This window comes from Carya illinoinensis, chromosome 16, assembly GCF_018687715.1.
Source record: "Carya illinoinensis cultivar Pawnee chromosome 16, C.illinoinensisPawnee_v1, whole genome shotgun sequence".
NCBI classification, from domain to species: Eukaryota; Viridiplantae; Streptophyta; class Magnoliopsida; order Fagales; family Juglandaceae; genus Carya; species Carya illinoinensis.
Window position 1 is genome coordinate 3,630,308 of NC_056767.1, and position 6,000 is coordinate 3,636,307.

Genomic DNA, 6,000 nt, shown 5'->3' on the forward strand with positions numbered 1-6,000 from the left:
ACTTTTTTCACATTATCTATCCAATTTTCAGATTATGCTTTTTGGGTTTGTTGTTATTACTCTCTTGACAGGGTCTTATTTGCTAATGCAAGTAATGAATTTGATCTCAATTACTGACAAAGGATGGATAGAACATTTAAATTAAAAAAAAAAATTCATTACAATTATTGATACCTGTAATTGTAAAACCTGTTTTGTTTCATTTCCAAAACAACAAAACTAAAACATATAACCATTGCAATTAATATTCACATGTCCAATAAATGCATGCTGAATAAGTAAGACAAATAACTCAACTATCCCTACACTGTCTTGACTTAAATCAAGTCTCCAACATACAATTCTCCATTAAATCAAGACTAAGACAAATAATGATAGTCTCGTCAAATTGTTCCAAGATGAACATACAAAATAACAAGAATATTAACATTCTCAAGTGCTTTACAATTGTTCCAAGATGAACATACAAAATAACAAGACTATTAACATTCTCAAGTCTCCAACATTCATTTGGTCTGATTGTGTTGGTTCCATTGCGCCGATTGTGGTCCATCGAACTCATCCTGAATCGGCTGTGATCCATCCAACTCAAATTGCATTTCTAAGTATTAACTTGCAAATATTAATGTAATGTAAATATTACTAATAATTATTTAATATGTAATGATATATTATACTATCTTGACTTCCCTATAACTATTATGAATAATATAACATCTAATTTACCTGCACTTCTCTAGGACCAGTGATATATACTTCTGATGGCCCAAATAAATTTTTGCAGGTGTTCATGACTGGTGTATCTCCTTCATCTCGCTAAAAATAAGACAATCATTACTTATCTACTAATTTGAGAAATTACCTACCAACTTCTAACACACATAAACATGTTTAAAACAAAAAAATGCACATGTTTATGTTTCCCTATGATTGGTGTTTTTTTTGTTTGTCTTTTAACTTTCCACATGTCTGTCTCCATCCTGGATGATTTCTTCAAACATGGAGGTCTTCCTTTCCCTTTGGCAACAAGTGGACTCTTGACTTGTTATGAATTACTAACTGCAGTTGTGTCCAGTGAAATTGCACCAGTATTTGAACCTGATTGAATCAAAGATAAAATAAAATTAAGAACTAGCTAAGGGTGACAATAAAATAAAATTAAGAACTAGTTAAGGGAAATTAATATTCACAAACTTTGTCACCTTCTAACCTGTTTGGGTCCAAGATTGGGGGTATTGGTTCTCACAGTAGGAACTAGTCATCTGGTGTATCATCTTCTTTGCATCTTCAAATTGCTCATTCAAAGATGCTGCATAAGTTATCATCTGATAACACATGTTTAACAAAATTGAGTATCTGTTGCCACCTATATACTTTGATCCCCTGCGTCATAGCTACGCTGGATTAATGTGTATCTCCTTTTGATGTCCTTCCTCCATGGATCCAAATATAATACTATATAGTTTATATATTATAATATAAGTATTATATTAATATATAAGTAATATAATAAATATTGATTAGTATAATTATAGTATTATACTCTATATATTAACTAGTATATACATGAGGGATGTAGCACTACTCCACAAATCACATTGAATGTCATGAAAACTTGGGGATTGTAAGAAATTCCAACCATTAGTTTTATTAATGATTACCATGTGTTGATGCATATGAAAAATAAGAGAGATTTTGTGCATGGTTGGGCAAGCGAAGGAAGAAAAAAGTAGGGTAATGCTTTAATTTCTGGCCTTTCAAAATAATATATTATATAGTATATATATATACTATACGCTTTTCGGCTATATATATATAGTATATATATATATTATATTATGTATTTTATATTATATATATGTTATATTATATATACTAGTATATATTATATATTATATTATACTGCACCATATATACTATAGTATATAGTATATTATATATATAATATATAATACACTATATTATATACTAGTTAAGTATATAATATATATTATATATATAGTCTAGTACTATATACTATACTATATATAGTCTAGTATATTTTATATAATATATATAGTATATTATATATAATATTAACTATATATATAGTATATATATACTCATTATATATTTATATATATAGTGATCATTACATATAATATATAATATATTATATAGTTGATATGTTAATATTATATATAGTTAATATACTATATATATTATATATAGTATATTATATATTATTTATAATAATAGAGTACATTTTTTTATACGTTCGAACGTGGAAAAAATACAGAAAATTTTTCACTCATTTTTAAATAATGTTCGAACATTTAAAAAATAACATTTGTACGTTACAATTTAACTTGAATTGATTGTGTATTTTGAAGGATTAGATATAGGTATAATTTTGTGAGTTGAGTAATGAATTTTGATTATATTGTGAATATGTTGTGAATTGGATATTATTGATGAATTAGAAGGAACTGAATTATTTATATTGATAAATTAGAAGGAAATCTTTGTGATATGAATTATATAATATGATGAATTAAAATAAAAAGTTGTGTTGTGTGTATGCTTATTCTTAAAATGAAAATATAAATATTGGTGTATAATTATGGATTAAAATAAATGTGAATTTGAAGCATATGTTGTGGTTATTTTTTTGTGACTATGTTTTGATATTTGTGAATTAGTTATTATTGTACATATGTATATGTGATTTGTGAATTAGTTTAGTCTATTGGAAATATGTTTATATATTGTGGAAATATATGATATTATTATGAATAAATTTATGAACTTTTATTGAATATGTTGAGAATAATTTATTAAATTATGCAACATGTCAATAATTTAATTTTTATTTATATTTCTTTTAAAACGTTACTTATTTTGCATTTTCTTTATCAAATGAGTATATGAGATCAAGACAGCAAAGTCTTTTTTGGAGAGACAGTCTGATTTAAAGATGTGTTTACATGAGTAACAAAGAGACCAAGATGAAAGAATGCACAGTGAAATCTAAGAACGGGTGTAGAGGAAGATGAGAGTCCAGATAGAGTGTGTTAGTCATTACCAGCTGTTAGTCATTACCAAGCAGCCATTCGGGTTCTCAGGTATTTAAAGGCAACCCCTGGACAAGGATCATTCTTCCCAATTTAATCAAAATTGCAGCTCAAGGCTTTCTTAGACAGTGATTGGGCAGGGTGCATGTGTTGACACTCGAAGGAGTGTAACAGGTTTTGCATCTTCTTGGGTGATTCATTAATTTCATGGAAGAATAAAAAGCAAGCTACAATCAGTAGATCTTCTACAGAAGCAGAATATAGGGCCCTTGCTTCAACAGCTTGTGAGATTCAATGGTTCCTTTATGTACTGCAGGACCTAAAGATTAACCACAAGTAGCCAACTTTGGTTTATACAGACAATAAATCAGCATTATCCATTACAACTAATCTAGTCCAACACGAGAAAACAAATCACATACAGATAGACTGTCATCTTATTCGAGAGAAGCTGCAACAAAATATCTTCAAGCTCTTTCATGTCCCTTCAAGATTACAACTGGTAGATATTTTAACAAAGCCTCTAGGCTCTCTTCCATTTCATCATACTCTCTTCAAGATGAACATCCTAAATATACATGTTCATCTTGTGTGTGTTGGGGGGGGTGTTGGAATATAGTCTCATGGATTGAACAAATGGAATTAAAATCTAAAACTACACGTGTTAAATTGAAAGAGGAGAAGAAGAGTTAGTTAATATAGTTAGTCTATTATTTCTCACTTTGCCTTGTATATATATATATATATATATATAGTTCAAGTACTCTATAATTAATTCATTTAGTTCATTCATGACAGTATTTTCCAATTCAATTCTTTTGTTTTCATCCCCACATTCTTTCCTCACAAACCAAGACCTCAGTTCATCTAAAATTTGACACCCTTCTCTATCATCTCTTCCTATAAGCTGACACAAAAGCTATAGCCTAGCTATATGATCCAATAATTATATGGAAAAGATGACTAGTACTCTAACCTATGTATATATGTTCTATATCTCTAACTTATATGAAAGATCGAGCTAACGAGTCGAGCATTGGGTTGCACTTAAAAAATATTTGGCATTAGTGAGCCTTAGTCTAGTTGAAGTAACGAGCGAGTTTAATTAAGTATATTGTATGTATAATTTACTAATAAAGTGGATTATGCCTTTTGAATGCGATCAAACAATTTTGCTCAACTTTGTCCCAAATGGGACAAAATTAATATTTTTGTTCTGTAATTTCTTTTGAGACATTGTTATTGGCCGGAACGATCTTGGGATAATTTTTTCATCCCAAAAAATATTTTGGGACAAAAATTTTCATCTCAAAAAAACCACTTATGTTGTAGTGAATGCAGCTTTTTTTACAACGTTATGTGGGTAATGATTATAATGATCTGGTATTGGTCTTGGTTTAATTGCAATTAGCTCTTAACATTGATAATGGATCATAACTTGAAAATTTAGCGACTTACAATTTAGTGTAAGAGTATTCTCGGAGATTAACGTCTTCAAGATTGTTGGGAAAATATATATAAGTGGTTGAGTTATGAAGTTTGGGTATTTCTGTGATGAGTAGTGAAAGAGACTACCTATTTTATATTTTCTTTTTATCAATTCTATATTTTAAATGGAGGATAGGGGTATATATAATTAATACGTTGAGTTCAAGGGTGTGAGTACTAGTACTGGATTGTCAAATTTTTTTTCGAATATGAGTCAATCGAGCTCTCACTTTTCATTGATCATAATTATGTGTTTACGAAAGCTTATTTAATAAGTGAATCGAACTGAATTCGAGTTTAATTTGACTAAACCCATTTTGAACTGCTCATTGAGCACTAGAAGTGTTTGTTTACAGCTCTAATGGATGATATTTTGTAAAATAATATTGATACTATTGAAACTTTATTTTACAAAACGAAAATCATGTAGACGATTTTTCAATTTTTACAGTACAGCTCTTTAATTATATATTACGGATTTTGAATTTATTGAAGTCTTTTGTTCGAGTTTGAAAGGTGTGAACTCAACAGATAATAACTGTTAAAAAATAAAAAGTTATGTTTTTGTCATTTTCTTGTGTGATTTTAATAAGTTATTGGTAGAGACAATAAATATTGCTTTAAACTGCGGTGTCTTTCTCACGAGAGAGTGATTTATAAGATTGACTTTGGAGATTACTCAATATCTCTAAGGGCCCGAATCAACTTGGGCGGTCGAATAGGCTCTTGACTCACTACGTTTGTAAGAACAGGGACCAGTCTCAGAGGCCCATTTCGTGGGTTCGGTCCATCTCCCACACTGATGGGTAATTATTTGAAAGCTAAATTGAATAAAGGCGGTTACCATTTGATTTAAACCTCAAATGTATCCCTCATCAGCGAGCTTGAATTTCAAATAGTAGATAAGTCCATTGTCTGATCATAAGCAACAAACTGATTATAAGCTTTTTATATACAAAAGGCCCAGGCATGTGGAGACATCTGATTCATTGATATTAAAAGAGTATATATACTGTTATCATTGACTTAGGCATCGGATGCATTCTTACGAAACTCCAAACCATCTTACTCTTTGCTTGCAGGTGGTTGAGCGTCGATAGTGGTGAAACACATCCAAAACATACTCTATCTTCGAAATTCAAAACTTTAATTGCCATTTAATTTGGTTTGTCATTGTGTCATTTTGTCATTAAGTATTCCATTCTCATAATGTATGCTCATTTTCATCGTAAATAACTAATTATATATGCTAATTTTCTTGTAGTACAAGTGGAATTTTCTTAGGCAGGAATCGGTAAAGCGAAGGGATCAATTGATGGTCCCACAGGTAATACATACAGGTTTGAGGTTTCTTAATTCTATGATTGTGACTGATTAAGATTATGATCATGGCATCGTATATAGAAAATTTAGAATATTCAACAACATATTATATATATAAATACAAAATGACAAACAT